The sequence below is a fragment of the Glycine soja genome, chromosome 16 (genome assembly GCF_004193775.1).
Source record: "Glycine soja cultivar W05 chromosome 16, ASM419377v2, whole genome shotgun sequence".
Lineage (NCBI taxonomy): Eukaryota > Viridiplantae > Streptophyta > Magnoliopsida > Fabales > Fabaceae > Glycine > Glycine soja.
The window spans coordinates 29115113-29137688 of record NC_041017.1 but is presented as its reverse complement, the minus strand read 5'-3'; the positions used below and the strand labels follow the sequence as shown (position 1 = coordinate 29137688).

At 29.0% G+C, this 22576-nt stretch overlaps 2 long non-coding RNA genes across 2 annotated transcripts; one reads left to right on the top strand and one right to left on the bottom strand.

The window, feature by feature from the left end:
• Positions 1–443: 443 nt before the first annotated feature.
• Positions 444–856, bottom strand: LOC114390311. The gene is made up of 2 exons (XR_003661874.1): positions 768–856; positions 444–626 (listed from the first exon to the last, which is right to left on the bottom strand). It is a non-coding gene; the product is annotated as an uncharacterized LOC114390311 (long non-coding RNA).
• A 12304-nt stretch (positions 857–13160) lies between these two features.
• LOC114390215 lies at positions 13161–14042 on the top strand. The gene is made up of 3 exons (XR_003661844.1): positions 13161–13246; positions 13505–13647; positions 13783–14042. It is a non-coding gene; the product is annotated as an uncharacterized LOC114390215 (long non-coding RNA).
• The last annotated feature ends 8534 nt before the right edge of the window (positions 14043–22576 follow it).

The window sequence follows — 22576 nt, the reverse complement described above, 5'->3', positions numbered from 1 at the left end:
AATAATGAAAAAACAAAAATGGTGACTAACATTTAACTTAATAATTCATAAACTTAATAAATGTAAAAAGGGGCTATGCACTAAGAGGTAATCCACAAGTAACAAGTAACTTAATAATTCAATAACTTAATAAATTCTAATACTTCCTTCTGCTGTACTTTTTTTGTGTGGTTGAGACTTTTCAAGTTACTAAACTGTTGATTTCTACAAAAGAAATGACTGCAACTGTGACACACCAAACAAAACTAAGCTACGCCAATATCATAAAAATAATAAACACTTGTGACATCAAAGTACCAACATACCATTTTGTGTATGATGCACAATGAAAGTAAAAATAACAAAACTATATGAAATTTTAGAACACTGGTCTCCCTACAAAGAATTAGCCCAAGGAATTCTCAAATAATTCATAGAACAAGCTCCAAACTTTTCCATAATAATTTCCTATAAATAGCAACATGAAATCCTTGCAGCAAATTAGCTTTGGATATACAAGTCACAAAAGGACTTGTTACAAAATCACACACAGCTGCAGTAGAAAAAAAAATTAACTTAGATCAATAGTCTTTCAATTTCCTTGATGATAAACTCCTTTTCCTCCTAAAATTGTTCATCTTCTGAACCTGAAAAAAAGGTGAAAGAGCTCATACCCATGACTTATAGGAGAACACTTTTATTTAAGGGTTCAGAAACTAAATGGAAATTCAGAACAACATTATGTAATCGTAGGCTTCAAATTAAGTAATTACTAAACGTGTTATAACCTTTTCCTGGGGACAGATTATGAAGCAAATCTAGTAGCTTCTCCTGGTTCTTCAACAAAATAATTTTTACTTCTCGAGGCTTATTAGGATTAGCAACGAAAACCTAAATAAATACGTGAGAAAAGATCAAAACAAATATATGATCATCTCCACAACAAAATGCTATGTTGTAGGGTATACTTCTTTAGAAAATAAAAACCTTTGTCAATTAGATTAAATGCATTAAAACAATTTGTATATGTAATCTGCCATTAACCAAATTCCCAAGTCATTGCTACTAACATGGTAAATACAAGACTTCTCCAGTTCTCAACGGATGCCAAACTTTACAAAGAGGATTGGATACCCCTGTTTACAAAATATTAGCACGCACGATCTGGTTCGAATCTTACATCCACAAAAGGATAAGCTCATTGTATAACTTAAAAGCATGAAGAAGGAAAATTCACCTTGAAAATGTGGAAAGCTGATAACTGAAAAGGCCTTTTCGAGGAGTAAGGCACTGGAGTGAGTGAAGAGGGCTCGGACATCGGTGCTGAGAGCGAAGGTGGTGTCGTTCTTGTTGTCGAGCGAAGGGACGGACTGCGGAGTAATGCAAAGCATGTCGCGGTCATTGTCGGAGTAACCAAGGATGCGGAAGGAGGGCTCGTCGACGGCGATCATGGAGCCAAAGGGCTGGATGAAGCCGCCGCGCTGGATTTTGACAAGGTAAGCCATTATCTGCTACTCGGGGACAGATTCCAATGTGATGCAAAAGGACCTCCCAGACTCGACCGACTGCTCGAAGACGGCATGGAGCCACACATCCTCCGTGTACTGCACGATGGGCTTGCTCCCGGACTCTTTGTCCTCTGTTTCTCTAGCATAAACCCTAAATATTGCAGCTTCTCTCTACTCTCTAATCAGAAACGAGAATGCAGAAGGTCAAGACTTATTTGGTTTTTTTTGTTTACAATTATGACGGTTTTTAATAAAAACCGGCATAAATGTTATAGCACATAACATTCTAAGGCGGTTATTAATAACCGCCTTAGATTACGCGTCATAAAATGCGATTTACCTTACAATAATTACAAAAATGCCATCATTCCACTTTCTAAAGCGGTCCCTGTACAACCGTCGTAGATTCAGTGTCATAAAAAGCCTTTTTTTTAGTGGTGAGATGGGTCTCCAATAAAATGTTGTGCTATTGTAAAGATTAAGGTGTTAACAGCGTCAAGAATCTCTTTATCATCGTCATTAGTAATGACTTTACCATTGAGATCAGTCTTGACTGCGCTGTAAATTTTTTACTTTTCTTCGTTAGTGAGATAATTATCCCACCAACCTTTTAGTTGTCCAGAAAATCCTGTCACTAAAATGTCTATAATGATTTCTTCCGAACATTCATGGGAGGTTTGGTAAGTTGTGGCTACCATTGTCATATGTTGGAGTGTATTCATGATATTGTATTTTGTTTGAGCATCTATATTCCACTCATAGATGTTATTTGCAGAAAACTCTTGAAATTATTTTCTCCTCTTTCTTCTAGTAGAAGGTCAGGGGCAGTTGGACGTTGATAGTATAATTTAGATGGGGTTTTCCAGTGTTTAGAATTAATTGGGTTTATAATTGCTTCTGGAACTGTATTTGAATTTTCTGTTTCAGTTGTATTATCAGAATTTTGATCACTATCCTCATTAATAACATTGACTAATCTTGATGAACTTCTTGTTACTATTTTTGATGTATTATTTGAGGTTTGGGGAGTTTCTGGGACGACCTTAAGTAAACTACTAATTTTGTGTAGTATTTCACTATTATTGTCTCCTACTCCTTCAATTAGTGATTTGTTTTTCCTAAGCTCTCTTATTTTTTTTAGCTTTGTCGCTAATTTTGAAAGGTTTGAATAATGGTTTTTCAATGGGAATACTTGTTGAAGCTTCTTCAATTGTTTTTTGTTTAGAAATTTTTGTTTTGAGAGTTTCTCCTAGGACTTGTAAGTATTTGTTTGTATAGTTAGCCTGTTCCATTAGGCTCCTAATATCCCTAGAGGTTACTTCCTCATTGATGTCTTTCGTTTTGAAAGGAATTGCCATGACAGGTTTATTACTACTATCTTTGATATTGGGGAGTTGATACTGAGTTGCAGGGGGTAAATCTGATTGGATTAACTCGCCATCTTTCAATTGCCAGTTTGTTATGACATTTGTTGTTAGGTCACCTATGATATCTTGTTTCCATGGGTAATCTATATCTTCTATGATGATGTAAGCATGGAACCAATCAAAGAAAAGGATATTGATTTTTACTCTTTCGACAAATTCATAGAACTTGTCTTGGATCTGTTGTCTATTTGTTCCCTTAAAATTTTGGAAAAACCATCTCCGTTGTGGTTCATTATCTGGAGAATAAAAGTCTTTCCTAAGGGTTTCCTTATCAATGCTAAAGTTGTCAGATAACATCATAAGGTTCCATAGAAGAGTAAGTTGGGGATTGGATAGGCTTTTGGTCATCCTCCTGCTCTTGATTGTAGGTTGTTCTAGGTTATCTAGAAGTAGTATCTAGACCATGGAGATTAACCGTAGGGAACTGGTTATGTGACTCAGATCTAGTTAATCCTACAGGGATTGAACGAGTTCTTACTGAAAAAGACCTTCTAGCCTATTCATACTCAGACCTAGAGGCTTCTATCCTTGATGAAAATGAATTTCTTCTATTAAAGGTTATTTCTACCTTTCCGGAGTTATCTTGTTTAATTTTTTCAATAATTGGAGCAGGTCGGGGATCAGACAGTGTGGCCTTCTCCATGACCCATTTTTCAGGGAGAGTTACTTCATCCCATTTTATTACTCTTGGTAAAGAAACATTGGCTTTTGTCATATCAGTGATAAATAAGGTTGTTTCTCCCTTTTGTGGTTGCAATAGGACTCTAGACGCACAAGTAGTGATGACCCTGTACTGGATCCTATAAATCAAAGCTGCTGGGATTGATCTTTCTTTCATGTCAAGGCCATGAAAGTGGATATTTAAGAACAGAGAGTCAAGAATATTTTTGTCCATTAAACTCACTGTCTTATTTGGATAACAATTAAAATATATTGGACCTTGTCCTAAACTGGTTTCGACCGTTCCAATTAAGAAGTCTTCAATTTTATTATGCCTAATATCTCTTAGACACATTAAAACTGCTGCATCTATTCCCATGTCAATTAAGGGCTTGATAGCTACTTGTACACAACCGATGTGTAGATATTTATACTTACGGCTATGTTCATAAATTGAATTTTTTGAAAGTAAATGAAATTCTTCCCCTATATCCTGTTCTAGAGGAATATTGTTATCTACTGTTTTGATTATGTAATCAAAGTTGTGTTTATCTTTAATTGTTTCAGGAACGTATAGTTGATCTTGAGGAATTTCTGGAATGTTCCAGTCATCCATGTTTTGATTGATATCCTCGAATCGGACTTCCTCATCGAAGAGATTGTGTTTGGGGGCAACCTCGTGGGTCTGGTTTTCTTGTTCATTTAATAAGTTTGTATTTCTTGAAGAAGATGATGAGAAAGAATTGGATCGAAAAGAGATACGGGAAAAAGAGCGTAAAAGTCTAGACATGATTATAACATTCTCTAATATCTTTGCCTTCATATGGTTCCATAGAAATATTTCCGTAAGTAAATATGTAGCAAAATTTCTTGGATCTGAATTTTTTTTAAAAGAAAAACACTTTTTTTTTCACATGTATAGTTTGAACGGTATATCTATAGCCACCAGTTTGTTATGTCCTAATATTTTAGTTCAACAATACACCTTAGCCTTACTGTCCTTTATCCATCACGGGTCTTACTGCTACAGTGCTATTCAACTAAAATATTAGACTATTGTACTTCCAGAAAGTACTGTTCAAACATATACTGTACAAATCAAAATAAAACATTACGCATACTGTACAAGGTTTCAGATCCATAAAATCAGTTTACATATGTCCTTACGGACCTTATTCCTACTTCCCCATCAGGCTCTGATACCAGAGATTCAAGAAAAATAAAGGGCACTGAAGGGAAAAATATTACCAGCAACTTTGATTTATAGGAGAGGGATAAGGTCCATTATTCTTGGGTTTAATGTTATTATATATATATATATATATAAAAGGAATAATAGGAAGTAAGAATGCAGTATGATCTCATCTGACTCTGATATCAATATATGGACCCAAGTAGCTTTGATTTATAGGAGAGGGATAAGGTCCATATATTGATATCAGAGCCAAATCTCATCTGGCTCTAATCCCTCTCCGCTGATCTCATCTGGCTCTGATATCAGAGATCTACCCTTGATGTTTGATCCCTTATTCCTACTTCCCCATCAAAGCTACTTCCCCTTGATGTAAAAAGTATCCACAAACTTCATATAATATATATATATATTATACAATTAATGTTGAATGTTAAGCTTTTGTATTTTTATCACTTAACAACTTTTTCTAATAAATTAATCCTTTGAACTGTTTTAATATTTAATTTCACATAATTTAAACATTTCTTGGTATTTTATCTAATAATGGATAATTATGACGTTGATGTAAAAAGTATCCACAAACTTTACAGATAATTAATCTTTATTGAAAAATTTAATATTATTTTCTTTTTTAATTACGTTATTTTCATCTATAAATCTCAAATTTAAAACCTTATTGGAAAAGACTGAATCCAATCCTACTCGAACTAACAACTTCTTAGTAGTGGATACATAATTTGAGCTTGAGTTGTTTGTTTATAAAAAAAACATGGATATAAGATTGGGTATTTTACTATTCAACCTATCTCATGCTCATATTTAATATTTTAATTTTTTAAATAAAAATTAATACTACAATTTTCAAATTTTATTTAAATATTAAATTTTTTATGTTAAAAATTAAAAATTCTAATTTCTTAATGTAGCAATACTATTGCAAAGTTTATTTTTTATAAGTTTGTTAGTTGAGAAACATTGCTAGTCATTAGTAGAAATACTTTTGTTCAAAGTGGAAAAAATAAAACAAGTGGCACTAGTTGAGACTGACTAGTTACTTGATTATATCTCAACAGGAGGTGAGAGAAAAAAGCAGAAGAACCCGTATTCAATTTCTTGGGAAAAACTGCTAGAGATAATGATACGTATCAATATTTTGGGGAAAACTACTAAAGATAATGACACGTATCAATTTCTTGGGGAAAACTGCTAGAGATAATGATACATATCAATTTCTTGAGAATGGTTGTATTCCGAAATTGGATGTTTAAAAAGAGTGAACTCTTTTTACTAAGCTGTAACGTCTATATATATATATATATATATATATATATATATATATATATATATATATATATATATATATATATATATATATATATGCTGCAGGCCAAGGACTACCTTGAAATGTCACGTGTGGTGGATCTGAACTGAAAATTTTTAGATATGAAGACCTCAGGAGAGCAGAATTGACACATAAGTAAGCGTCGAGCTCAAGTCATCATCTTTGGCTTGGGCTGAACTTGCACTTTTATCTTAATATAGTCAAAACTCAAAATTAATAGATCTACACTAAAGCAGTTAAACCTTTTTTGATTACTTTCTTCTCTTTAACCGTGGTAAAAAGTAATTTGGTGTGTTATTGTGTGTGTGTTAACTGTTAAGAGTTAAGACTTTCATCACATTGAAAGTGTTATTACATGATTTTTTTCGATGTGTTATTGCGTTATTATATGTTGGTTTAGCTATTCTCACGACGGACAGATTTGCTATTTATATTTGCTCACATGTTTTAAAAAATCCTCAATGAAATCACGTCTCTCTTCCATAACAAGGAGTACAAAATAATATACAATAAAAACATAATTTTGTTATATATTTTCTCAACAAAATTATATTTTTGTTGTGTAATTTTTCTTTCACTCCCTTTTACTCAATGAAAACATATTTATATTTTGTTAAATTTTTATGGAAAAATATAATTAATTTAGATATAAGTTACTTCCTTCATTCCATTATAATTGTCATCATTGATTATTTTATACAAACTACTACAAACTAATAAATAGATGAATAAGAGAATAATAATTTTATAAAATTAATCTTAAAATCATCATTAAATTATTTTTTATTTTGTAACCCATATCATTAATATATAAGAGATATAAGTGGAAAAAATAATTATTACATTAAAAAGTTAAAATGACAATTTTCTTTTCTTACATGATGATTATTTTGAAAGTTAGGGAGTACCTTTTTTATTTGAATTAATTATGATATAAATTATATTAATGATGACACACATTATCTTTTCTAATAGTAATTGAATTAATTTAATTACTATTAATAAAAGTAATTAATATTTCATATAAATCAATTACCTTTAAAAATGGCAAATTTTATCTAATTAATTCAATTTTAATTAAAAGATACTAACTACTATTAAAAATGATAAATTTTCTCTTAATTAATTTAATTTCAATTTTTTTAAAAAGATGATTATATCATAATTAATTTGATTGCTTTTTTTTAAAAAAAAAAAAGAAACTTGGATTTATAATTAATTAAAAAACATAAAAAGTAGCTGACAAAAACATATTTTTGTTATATAAAGGGAGTGTAAAAAAAAATACACAATGAAAACATAATTTCGTTGGCAAAATACACAATGAAATCACGTTTTTATTTTGTATTTTTTTGCACTCCCTCTTACATGATTACATGATGAAAATATAATTTGATTGTATATTTTATCAACAAAATCATGTTTATATGAAAAGAACTTTTTCAAAAGAAAAAAGAATTTAAAGCATACATGAGTAACAAATATGGTAGTGAAAATAGTTATTTCCTTTTATGTTTCTCATTATTTAACTTTACACAATTTGTATTTCATTTCTTGTGTGCTTGGTTTACATGATAAAAATAGAGACGATAAAAATACATGAAGAAAATTTAAAATTAAAGTACGATGTAAAAGACGTGAATCTCTCTAAAAAGTACCAAAAAAATTTTCCAAAATTATTTTCCTTTTCTTTCGAACACACTCTTCAAGGTCCAATAAGAGGGAGGCGGGTGAACTAATAAAACGAAGTTACTTTATGCACCAAAATTCTCTAACTGATCCCCTCTTTTTCTTTTCATTTTTTATTCCAACAGTGCCCTTGTAAACTTGTTTGGTTTCATCGTTTTGGTCTTTTGGAAATTCAGTTCTAAAATTATGAAAATTTTACTTACTTCTGGAATGTAATTTCTGAAATGTTGATTCCAGCCTTGTACCCTTGTAACTTTACTTATTTGGGATATTTCTGAAGGAGAAAACAAAACAAAAGATGCGAGGGGCGTAGTTAAAAGGAAAATAGACAAAAAAGAAAACCCCCTATTAAAGTAATAATATAGTGCAGGCCCATAAGCAATTTGTTACATCTTAATGGACTGAAATAATATACCGTAAAGGCCTGATTAACATTTATGGATAGGAAGCTAGAGAAATATCACAACTTTATTGACAAATGTTCATACAGAGAAATAATAATAATTTTACCAAAAAATTAGACAAGTAGTAGTAAGAAAAACATGATAATTAACACTGACATTTAAATTATTGCAGACTTGGATGATGGGTATACTTCACTCCAAAAGGTGGCTTCAAGGACACATTATTCTTATTATTAGAAGTAGTTAATAGAATCAAATGAGGTGTGACAAAATTTCAAAATGCATTGAGTGTTGTTGATATTTCTAAAAGGGATTGTACGTCTGGCTATTAACAACGAAAGGACCTTAATTAATCAGATACCAAACGAAATTTTCAAGCAATGGACAAACTGAATCTGGAATACTGAAGTGAGGACACAAGGATGTGCACAAAAAGAGACAAAGATGATCAAATATGTTCCAGACAAGAATATGATTAATGACGACTCTTAGCTATACTAGTTAATTCACAAAACAAAATGGCAAACAAGTGATCTTTCTTAATCTAACTTTTCAGGTGCCGTTGAATAATAAATACAAGCCATTCCCAAGTTTCTGTTACCAAACCAACAAGGTTCATGTCATGGTTGGTTGTCCATCTTTCATATTATATGGAAGGAAGGTAGTACTTTAAAAATCATACTTATAGGAGTAATAATTTTATATTGATTAATAGTGTGAAAATCTTTGTATTGACCTAAACATTTAATAAGATTAGACTATTTTATCATGTTATTTTGATTATCACTATGAATTTTCTGACTAATTTAATTAAAATGTACTCATAGAGTAAACCTTTTTTTTTATCGTCATTCAATTATAAAATTGATGGTATGCATGGTATAATTTTTAATTTTTGTAATAGTTACTTCAAAAATTATATTTAAGATATTTTTTATTAGTTGATAGTGGAAAAATCTTTAATGTAAGTGTATGAAAATTAAAATCTTAGTAAAAATTTTTTTTTATCTAAACTAAATACAATATTGATTTCTTAAAAGGATTAAACACAATATTGTTAAGACATACTAAATTATGCACAGTAGTTTCATACATGATGCATTCAATTATAATGTCAGAAATCATGGAATCATTAAATAACAAGGATCCGAAACGATGTACTAGATCTTGCAGTCTCACATGCATTAGCTTCTTCCCCCTTCCTTTTAATGGGCCGTATTTTAGAAAGCAGTGTCATATGTTTGTACAATATTTTGATTTTTTAATATTCTCTAAAAAGAAGCTTAAATAAAAATAAATATATTTAATATCTTAAATATATATATATATATATATATATATATATATATATATATATATATATATATATATATTACACTCTTTTAGTAAAATAAGCAAATACTAATCAATATCCGAAGGATATTGTTTAAGGAAAAACTAATAAGAAAATTTTATAAAATGAAATGAAAGTAATGGAAGATAAATGTTTTGAATTAAAGTCGAGTGTAAAGTCGTGTCCCATTTTATTTTACTGTTTATTTGACTCATTTTTAACTCTCTTTCTGTGCAAACGAACAGGGTACAAACTCAATAAAAAGAAAGTACTCATTATATTTAAAATAATAAAAAAATACATATTTTCTAATTAATTAAAAATATTTAGTAAGTAAATTTAATGTTTCTCAACTATCACCTAATAAATTAATATACACTTATATCAATTTTTATATTATATATTAAAATACATAAATTAGAAATTGAAGCTCAGCTCTCACTTTCATTATTTTCTCAATTAAATATTATTAATATTTTTTCTTTTCTCTACATTGACGATGTATTATTCTCACAATTAGTTATAAAATGCTCTTTAACTGCCTAACTCTCCCAACTTATCATATTTTATCTCTACCTTAAATTGATTTTCAATTATTTTTTTAAATATTATCAAAGGTTAAAAATAACTTTATACAATAATTTAAATTGTTCTTTATAAATAAAAAAATATAATTTATACATTCAATAATATTTATTTATTATAAATTGTAATTATATAAATAAACATTTTTTCATGCGATGCACAAATTAAAATACTAGTTGTAAATTTAAAATGCTCAATCTCTCTGTTAAAAAATTTCCATAATATTCTCTTCTTTTTTCTTTTCTTTGAAAGTGCATTTCACACATTCACAAATTAATTTTAACCTTATAAATTCAGTTGACAATACATGTTGAATTTGTAGGAAAAAATCTAAGTTCAATTTTCACAAAATACACTCTTAGAAAAAAGAGATGAATTTTAAGTGTGACTAAATCTTAAATAAAAAGATTAATTTTATAATTGACTCAAAGGATGGAAGCTTGTAGGAACACCTTGAAGATCCACAGAAGAACTAAAGATCCTAATTATGGTGGTTCAAAAAAACTACCATCCTTTTCAAAAAGTATATTATATATTAAATTAACTTTATTTAACGAGGTATCAAATAAGAGATTTATAATATTCATAAAAATTTGTAAACCGAATTTACTCAATAAGAGCTTTTAATTAATAGTTAGATTAATAAAATTTAATTTATAAAGAGTTATTCCTGAATAATTTAATATTTTCTATAATAAAAACTTTATAGTGTTCACATTTGTTTTGTAACCTTTATTTTAAAGTTGATGCTTTTGATTCTTGTGTTTATCATAGATTTTTGTTAAGAACAATGATGCTTCGCTTTTACAACAAGACATTGTTACTTTTATCCGAAATTTTTATTCAAAAGTTATTTTGATATCTGATAAATTAAAACTGAAATGAGTAGACTTACTTAAAGTGGTAAATTAAGCGTGCCAATTTTTATTCACAATACTTTTGAATCCAATATTTTATTCAAAGAATACTAAATTTTTTACCACTTAAAATAGACAATTCATTTTATATATTATACTTCAGAATCAAACAAAATTCTGATTCATTCTTAAGAATAAAAAATACAAATCAAAACTCAAACTTCACTGAGTTAGAACCTAAATTCAATATATATTTTTTTAAAAAAGAAGCGTATTAAAACCCCAAAATTATTTGCAAGAGCTGACTGCATTCGCTGTACTCTTACTAACTATTGCGTTAATTGTTTTGTTTTTAATATTATATATTCAGTCACATCAACAAGATATGCCCAAATATACTGTAAGTAATATTTATGAAATTTAATATTTAAAGTTTTTTTTTCATTTTTTAAGTTACTTATATTTTAAATACTTATATAAGAGATGGATAAAAAAATATTTTATTATTTTACTATTTTTCTGTAAGAGAGTTTGATTAAAAAAATCATTAATAAGATAATGTGAAATTTTATGTAATTGTGGAGAAATAAAAAGTTTTTTTAATTACACATACGTTGACATTTCACATTTCAGTTTTAAATTTTGTTATTTTGGTCTGCATTTTTTGTTTTAAATTAAAAGAGTTGAACTTTCAATTGAATGGGTGGGCATATATAAAGGCCTTGTTGGTGAGGTCACTATTCATTTCATGGGTCATTTCCTATGATTAATGAAAAGAAAGGTTCCTGTCTTATGGCCCACATCCAATATAGAGGGAGATTAATTCACTGTGGTGTTGTGAATTTGTGACACAGCCATGTCTAATTTAATGGTCTTTGGTGCATTGGTTTCCAACCTAGCTTGATCCAATGAAAAAGTTGATTAGATTCTTCTCTAACATCTTTGCTTTCTTTGTTTTTTGTCTAGCATATAATAATAGGAGCTGATGGTAATCAAGGGAGACCTACATAAGACATTAGCTGGGGACATTACTCGTCACAGAAACTGAAAGGTTACTGTGAAAATAAAGTATTTACTGGGAGCACAACTTAAGAAAGCATCTTCTTTTAAATGTGTTCGAATCCCCATATTACTTTAGTGTAGGTCAAACATTTTGAAAGAAGAAAAAGGATAACTAATAATAGAAATACATAGCTACACTAATTCTTAATATCATCATAGATCAGTTATCAACTTATTATTATTAGGTTTTCTGTGGCTAGCCTCTATTTCTCTATTCAGGCAGTTGATACCAGTCCAAAGAAGCAATTAGTGGGATATATATAGCTTAACTTTGATCCATATCTGAACATGTACAATTGTGTACTCATCATATATATGTAGGTTTAGGTTTAGGGACAATTAAAGTTTAGAATATGCATATAAATTTTTTAAAAAGTGTCTAGTTGAGAATAAGCAACTATCATTGATGGAGACAAAGAAATTCATATTGGCATTGACGAACTTGCACAAAAATAAAATAATCAAAAGAAGGGTGAGGTGGTTCATGCAAAAGTTGATGTTGCCATCTTACTATTTTGGGCGGTGCATCACTTTCAGCATTTACTGAGACCATAGTATATATGGATGGTACTAATTAGCTGCCTGTCCAATCGAAGCAGTTTCAAATCAATGGAAATTCCAATGCTACTCATAATAAAATAAAATGTAATACATATAGTCGTTTCTAACGTAATGTACTGAACTTTTTTTATTTCTCATTATTTAATTAAGCCTTTTATTTAAAAAAAAAAAAAAAAAGAGAAGAAAAAGATACTTGTGTGAGCAACGTAATCAACTTCATGATTGGAGGGTTTGGAATTTCTTTGTTGGGGACAAGCTCGTGTGGCGACATGCATGCTGCTGATTCTAGATATAAAAGAGACCCTACATTAAGTTTGGAGATAATCATTAACACATTTGATAACAAAAATGATACCATATACTTTTGAAAACCACAACAATCAGTTTGAAGACCTAGAAAGATTCTCTCCCCCTTAGTGCATAGGATATGGACATGTTACTATTACAATATATAAATACCTACTTAATTAAATTAAATGAAGTATGTGTATTGTTCCTAAACAGGTTTAGGTACTGAATATATATAGATCAGGAACTTGATCAAAATTATATGCATATGATTCAATTAGTGTATTCTTCCTTACACACACAACCTGACCATGGCTTCACAAATCTGCAAGTCGTGGGGAAGGACACTAGGAATGGTATGTATGGGACACAACCATAGGTCATACATATGTTCTTTTTGGAAACCTCTTTTTTAAGGGTTTGGTTCGATTGCAGTTCTAATCTTAACAAACATTGGGCCCGGAGATTGTCACAACTTGTTTATTCCAACTTCTTTTTCTGTTGTTGATTTTATATCTTTTTTATAATCATCTTACCCTTGATCAATTAGATTACACAAGCTAGGAGATGGTTCATGCTTACTCATTTAATTGGTGCATTATTGTACTTCACAGAATGATCCAAACTAACTGGGGCATTATTGTACCTCACGCATGACCTACAAGTTTTGTGGTGAGAAAAATTAAATTACATTATTATGGAATGAATGTGGATGACAAGAGTAGCAGGACAACACTATATCAGAGAGTGTATATAGGTATGACACAAATATATATTCATTACACAGCATTTGTACTGTTCATTAATGTCGATAAAATGCATTTGAATAAGGTTTATATATCTATATTTATAGTCTGGCCTCCTAAACTTATTCGTTATAAAATGTTTTCAGGAAACATGGTCACAGGCAACATTAATTTATTTGACTTTTTTTTTTGTGTGTGTGGGGGGAGATTCAAATGCTGTTGAAGATTTTCTAGGTTATATTGGAGTTGAAGTTCAGATAACAACTTCCCATCAGTATTTTTTGGGGCACCTTTGGAAGATTATCATAGGGAAACAGCGTTTCAAAGTAAGAAGAACTATGGATATTAAGGCATGAGTTCAAGTTCTTCTCTTTGTTTTATCCACATATATGATTAGTCATGTAATAAGCTGGATTTCATAAAATAATAGTATATAAGAGTATACTAAAGTATGGTGTTTTTATATACGTCTTAGATCGTTCTTTTCTCTTTATACCTAAGTGTTATAATTTCTAATTTTTTTAACAAAAGTAATAGCTGAACAATTTCTATATTTTTAACCAAATACTTTTTACTCTACTTTTCTAACGAGTATCCTTGAGTACTCGTTATCAAGCGACCCTTAACTTTAAAGAAGAGATTACAGACTAAATAACTAATCGACAAGGCACTAACTAATTAGTTGTATTTTAGTTAAGTTGGCATAAACTTTAGCAAGTCAAAGTTCCGAACAGAGGCCTTTAAGCTTGATTTATAATGGGGGCATTGACAAATGACTAACCCACCACACCAGTATTTAATTATGACGTTTTATGACACTACCAGTCATGCATGCATAATGTAATTGCAATTTTCAAAACCAGCCATTAAAGTTGTAGAATTTTAGGTAAGCTTTCAATACAAAGGTGCTGATAATTGGTCTTGAAATGAAAGTTAATTACTAGAACTACCTGTAAGATTCTCGAGTGCGCTATTGTTTTCACAAAGTTTTCTTCCTTCATTAGTTTGTGTTATTAACTATACTTATTGGTATTAATTTCCTTTGAATAGAAAGAATTATCTTCTATTTTCTCTTTGGTTATATATCCATTATTAGAAGACAAAGTCAAGTGGTATCTGTTGCTTTAGGCATTTGGATTTGGTCTTTACCTAGCTAGATAGAGAAGTGAAGTCAGCAAAAAGGGCCACTTTCTGGTTCCTAAAGCATTCTGATGATGGCAAAGCTTGGTTAATTAACATCATATACAGGAACCCTACAGTCAAGGAAATTTCTGTAGCACACATGGCGTCCTTTGACTAGTCACCTTTCAATATATACAGAACACATGGAAAAGCTTGTCACTTGTGCCTACCCAAAATATATATTATTTCATTCATTCATCAGGTTTTATATAAATTTATAATATACATGAAACTACATACTACAAAATCCACCATAATTAATAAATGACTGAATTTTTTAATCATACTGATTGAGATTTGATTTCTTGGTCATACACGCATACAAAAAAAATTCGTTGAAAAAAATAAAATCTACTTATACAAGTTTATTTCTTTTGAAGGTTTGTCTTGTAACTTCAAAGTTCTGACTATGGAAATATTTGTTTTCAGAAATATATATGAAACTTGCATTAACAAGTTTAGATGAAGGAATTACTCTATGCTAACATGATATACCAAGATGTAAGTTTAATGTTTAATCATGTCTCAGATAGAATTCTATTTGAAAGAAAATACCTGTGAAAAACCAAATAAAAATATGAAACTCATTTTTTTTAATATATTGGGATTATGATTGATTGATACACCATATGAGTAGTACACTTGAAATTAAATAAGCGTAATAGTTTTATATGAATAATGCATTCTCGGTTTGAAAATTAACCACCTTATTATCATAAGTTTTTTGCAAAGTATATTATAACATTTGTTTGATGAAAATCTAGTACTTCCACTCTTCTCAACAAATAGATCCAGGAAAGATAAGTGATGCTCCTTCACCCCACGCTACACATACGATCATGGACCAGTCTGAGCAAAGTAATGAAGTAAATCAAATCAGTCCCATATTTAGGTGAAATTAATATTCCCGGGGTCCTACGTTTGGTTATTCTGACTATGTATTTAACATTTATAACTTGGAGTTGTTGAATCAAAAAAGAGATTACCACAAATGTGTGTGTGTGCAATTTTCTCAATTTGGTTTAATTCGAAAATTAATTATAAGGCCATCTAAACTCTATATTATATTCCTTTTATAACAAGATAGGACTAATTCTCTTCACACTTTAATTTTTTTTCAGACAAAAATTCATACTCAAGCATTTGCTTAATGAAAATCTTACATGTATAACATGACCTAAGTAACCGACCATTAATTACTTAAAATATTGTACTGTTTGAATCTCAATAATATATGTATTAATTACACAAGGTGAATTTCTATAAGAAGGATACTGACCTCAATATTCAATCGGAGCAGTACACACAGACATGCCACTGGTAAAATCTAAGCAACTCTAGAAATGTTACTTGCTCAGACATGTGCAAACTTCACAGATCTGAGATCACAGGAGTTAACTCTAAAATCATATATATACGGGAAAAGTTAGAGAAATAAAAGATAAAAACTAATTTTTATTATTCATAAAAGATAAACGTAAATGGTATAACGACAACACATAAAATTTGTGAAAAATAATTTGTTATATATATATATATATATAAATTGCTTTAGCATTTCGTTATATGATGTATATTGCAATCCTAACTTTTAACAGATCACAGAAAATGCCAGGGTCGGACAGATAACTTTTTACTGTATCAAAAGCTGTAATGCACATTAATGCAGCTTCAGGTTTGGTTCTTAAAAACTACTTTTGAACTCATAATTATCTTGTAGTGTAGTTTTTACCATACCATGAAGAGAGGTCAAATTGTATTTGAATTAATTAAAATTTGACACATTTGTAGGAAAAAAAATATTATTGTGGCAGCAAATTTAAAACGAAGAAAAATGGGACGTACTATAAAATTAATTTTAATTAACGGAAAAAAATAATTTGATGGGGACTTTAGAATGGTACAAATTGAGATGTGAGACTAACTTCGGTTACGTCCTACAAATTGACTGGATATTTAATGGGTATATGCTCATCTAAAATCACAATAGCAAATTAGCATAACTAAAACAGACATCCAGCAGTATTGATTGCGTATATAAACCTATAAAAATATTAAAGTTAAATAAAATTGATTTTGGTATAATTAATTTTGAATTATTAAATATAATTGAAATATGTGACTATATTTATCTTAACTATAAATTTTGTCACAATAAATTAATTTTAAATATAAGGGTGATTAAATATCCTAAATAAAAATGAGATTAAACAATCTAATAATAAATTGGTGTAAAAAAAATTGCACTAATCATTATTAAGTACATAGAGAATTACACCAATCATCTATTAGGAATTGTTTAATTTCATTTTTATTTGGACTAAGTTAGATAATTCTTTAAATATAAAACATAAACATAAGTGCATGTTTGATTTTATGATGGATTCTATATAATCACGCTAAAATATCACTTAACCTAATTTTAGGTAATTTTTCACATCTTTGATAAATTGATTTTAAGTCTAAAATCAACTTTGAGTTGAAACAACTTTATTTAATTTTTATGTTAAATAAAAAAAATTATATTCAATTTTACTATTAACTTGCTTTTATAATAAAAAATTTCAATCATTAATCAATTCAAAATTAGTTTAACCAAAGAATAATGATGTATGTATATATAGAGAATAGATAAAATTACACCATTATAGTTTAATAACTATTATATCATTCTATAACTTTTAACTGAATGTTTTTTTAAAATCCACCGTTAAATTGAAAATTTCTTTTCACATACAAAATTTCATATTAATTCAAATTCATTTGTTACCTTGTTTATATAAATTAAAATCGATATAATATAAATATTTTAAAATATACTAAAATTTGAATCATTTAATTATTTTCTTGTTGTTTTTAATTTTGACAAAATTTGATATATACTATCTTGATAATATGTAAATATAATTCAATGGTTAGATTAATAAAAATCACATTATATATTAATTTATAAAAATAATATAATAATTTTTTCTTTTTTTATCACTCAATCAATCTTATATCTCAAAAAAGTAATGATACATAGACACTCATGTTTAATTAATACCCTTTCCTTTTTTTTCTATCTCTTTTTCACTAAATCATATTACCTATCATATCTATATCTATAATCCTCTTTCTTTTTCTAAGATGTCTAATAGATAGAGATGTCCATGCATTATTATCCTTTTGTGCTCACACACCTAATTTGGTTTTAGATAGCATTCGGACATTTTGAAAATCTCTAAACATAGCAATAATTTTTAAATGATAAAACGCGCGTGGATTTTCCTGGCAACATCGGTTGCATATAATATGCAAAAAAAAAAATTCATCTTTTTGGAAGCAATAACTTAAGTAATAAGTAATTAAGTGAAACCATCAGTGGAGTTATTACGTGACAAACTAACGAAACTTGAGAGATGAGGCAGGGAATAAAGGAAAAAAGTTAAAGCTTAATTAAGAATTTAAGACGAAAAACACTTGTGAAGATTAATACCACTAACATTGCTTCACATTACTTTTATCACGAGGCTGCTAATAACACGGATAATGGGCTACTTTAAAGAAATGAATGAGTTTGTTTATAATACAAGTAACCTTAAATGGTTAAATTTGAGCGAATCAATTAAATTAAATCGTGAACGTAAGGTTAACGTAACGAATTTTAAAATAAAAATGATTTTAAACACGTTATCCGTAATATTACTGTCAATGAATGAACAAAGTTAGTTTAATTGGTAAAAAACAACTCATATATCAAAAGAACATGATCGAATTTGATAATAACCTATAAGTATCAATTAAAACATTTTTTGATCTTTGAGATGGATTCTAACTCTTACGAAATTTAATTTACTTAAATTTTTTATTAATAAAAAAAATAATATTACTGAAAATGGGAAGTTGAAAAGTGAGGAAGGATGGGGCCCAGAGGCAGAGTGGCATGTGATGGTTGTTACTGAGGAGCAGGCTTTGGATTACTTGTCCGAGTTGGGTTTAATCAGAATTTCAGGCACCCAAAAAAGGGGGCATTCTGCTCCGAATTGCAGAATCGAATTGGAAGGGAATGTGGTAAATTTTTGTTTGTTTTTTGAAAGAAAAAAGAAGCATTCATTCAATTTTGATGGGACTGAGTGGTAGAGTGAGAAAGTGACCAGAGAAAGAGAGTGGGAAGAAGGAACCAAATCTTTTGGGCACATTATTATTATTATTATTATTGACTTGTTTGTTACCATTTCACGTGCCTGTTGGTTCTGTTCCAATGAAAAGCTAGCAAAGCCAAAGCCACCCTCCCTTCATTTATGGTGCTGTCTGACAGTGACCTTGTGCCACAGTTACCCTTAGCATTACCCTTTTTCTCTCTGCAAAAATTTGGGGGAGAAACTCTAAACAGAAACAGAAACAGAAACAGAAGCATTCATTCAGTTCATTCCTTTGGGTTGATTCTTACCCCAGTGAAAGGAAGGGAGAAAGAAAACTACTGGACATATGTGTGTGTTGTGTTACACATAGTCGCTTTGTTTTGTTTGGGTGCATAGGATAATGAGATAGCAGAGGACAGGTTGCCACAAATGGAATTTCTTTTGCGATACAAACAAGGCCATGCAATACCATCCCTCTTTGCTGGAATTGACATGGTTACCTTGCCAACAAGAGAGTTCGGTAACTTTGGGATTAGTGGAATATCTTTTCTGGATTTTAACAAGTTCTATTTTCTTATTACTATTATTATTTTTGGATTGGTATTCATAAAATTAATTTTAGTTAAAATTTATTTTAAAGTGATATAACTATGTTTTTAGATTTTTTTATTATAAAATTAAATTAAGAGTAAAATTTAATATAAAATTTTGAATTTAATACAAAAATTATTTAAAGTTACTTTAATTTAAAATTAATTTTTATTTCTTCTCTAATGTAAAATTAAGCATGTGAAAATATATCTAAAAATAATTCTAGATTCAAAATGAATTCTACAAACGTGAAACCAAAATTTCACGATTAGCATATGTTTTTATGTGTTTTAGTGTTTATCAAAAAGTAAAGGGTAAAAATATGTTTGGATCCTTGAAAATTTTGAAAAATATTAATTTAGTCATCATAATTTTTGTTGTATTAATTTGGTCTAAGTAAAAAAAAATATTTTTGCTAGTCCTTATTAATAACTCTATTCAATGATAATTTGGCATGAGTAATAGATTTATACATGTAATTTGATTAAAAATAAATTAAACAATTTCTGATGGCTAAAATCTTCCAAAATTACAATTTTGCATCATTTTCTGAATGATTTTCTCGTACTTTCTTATTAGATTAAATTAGGGGGAAAGATAAAATAATAGTAAGTTCTAGTGTTTTTTAGGTGTATTTGAAAAAATAAAGAAAAATTAGATAGCCGTGTAAGGAACCATCTAACTTAGTTAACTAAGGACCAACAGAAATATTTTTTAATTTTATAAGATCAAATTAATACAAAAATTTTATGAGGATATAATTAATATTTTTTAAAAATTTTACATAGATTCCAAACATATTTTGCTCAAAATTAAATAAATTTTAATTTTAATTAAAGAGTTTAAGGAATGACATTAAAAATACCTAAAAAATGTATCTAAATTTTGGCTTGTATATATATAAAAATAAAAAATAAGTGCTAGTGTTTGTGCCAAAAAAAAAAGATACGTGTTAGTGTGCTAATACTTGGGATTCTTTTATAGCATGCGTTTACGGTGGAGGGCAAATTCCCCAAAATGGGGTTCTTTTAGAAACTTATTCTCCAAATGGGATTGTTTTTAAACATATTCCTGAGGGGTGTTGTTTTTCGACATAACCTCCATACATGGTGCCACCACCATTGGCGCTTTCATTAGGGACGTGCCACGTGGTGCTAGTGTCGCCATTCCCATCAGCGCCTTCCCTTTTGTCTACGAGGCGTTGAAGACGCCAACACTAATGGCAAGTTGCTCATGGAGCCAGTCAAACACAAGGCCCTAGGGTTGCAGTGTTGCAGAGTGCAGCAGGTCAGGGTTGCAGCGATGCAGGGGCAGCAGGTCAGGGGTGAAGGACGCGTCATTGGGTATTGCGAGTTTCATAAAGGAGGCGCCATTCCCTCCAGCGATTTGCTTTAAAATAATTTGCTATATAAATTTGCTTCTCCTGTCCATTGCTCCGTCACTCCTCACTCCTCATACTTCCACTTTCATCTTCTTATTCAGAAAGCTTGGTTCGTTTGGTTCGTGGTGCTTCTTTGATTCATTGCTGTTACTTGGATTTCTTGGTAAGTATTTTTTAACTGATAATAAATTTTAGGTGTGTTTAGATTATAAATTTTAGGTGTTATATGTTACGTATGTTTAGGTTAGGTTTGTTTTATATGTTATATCTTATGTATGTTTAGGTGGTAGTTATAAATTTTAAGTAGTAATTTGAAATATTAATATTATTTGTGTTATATGTATATGTTATAATTTTAGTTAGTATGTTATTATTTGTATTATAGGATATATTAGATTTAGTTGATTTGTTAATATTATTAGTTTGAGTTCTTGATTTTATATAGTAGATTAGATTTAGTTTAAATTTTTATATGGTAGATTAGGAATAGTTTAAATTTTTATATGGTAGATTAGGTTTAGTTAAATTTTTTTATATAGTAGATTAAAAATAGTTTTAGGTTCCGTAACTTATTAATTTTAGATTAGGTTTAGTTTAAATTTTTTATATGATACATTACATTTAGTTTAAATATTTGATATGATAAATTAGGAATAGTTTAAATTTTTATATGGTAGATTAGGTTTAGTTAAATTTTTTTATATAGTAGATTAAAAATAGTTTTAGGTTCCGCAACTTATTAATTTTAGACTAGGTTTAGTTTAAATTTTTTATATGGTACATTACATTTAGTTTAAATATTTGATATGATAAATTAGGAATAGTTTAAATTTTTATATGGTAGATTAGGTTTAGTTAAAAAAAATTATATAGTAGATTAAAAATAGTTTTAGGTTCCGTAACTTATTAATTTTAGATTAGGTTTAGTTTAAATTTTTTATATGGTACATTACATTTAGTTTAAATATTTGATATGATAAATTAGGAATAGTTTAAATTTTTATATGGTAGATTAAGTTTAGTTAAAAAAATTTATATAGTAGATTAAAAATAGTTTTAGGTTCCGTAACTTATTAATTTTAGATTAGGTTTAGTTTAAATTTTTTATATGATACATTACATTTAGTTTAAATATTTGATATGATAAATTAGGAATAGTTTTAGGTACTGTAAATTATAAATTTTAAATTAGGTAACAATTAAATTATTTATATTACGTTAGTTTTAGTTATTATTAGTTTCATATAGTATGTTTAAATTAGAATAGTTTAACGCATTTTAAATAATTAATTTTGTATGCTAAACCATTTCCATCTTATGATGTGGCCATTAAGAGGGTCCCACGGTATTTGCCGTACAAATGTGTGCCGTCAACTTGTATGATTGCTTTACAGTACTTGAAAGCCTCTTTACATTGGCCAAAAGTCCAAAAAACTCTGAAATTGACGGTGTTCACGACTAACTGTATTCCTAATGATAAAATCGTCATGTAGTATTTGAAAATATGATCCAGGAGAATGATTTTGCATGTGTGTTAACCACGACAAAAGTTTCGCATATGACTCATCCCAATCACCATATTCAATTGCAATGACTTTCTGTTTCGCCAACCAAGCTTTTTTGTACGACACCTTGTACGCAAATTCACTGTTAATCCTCTCT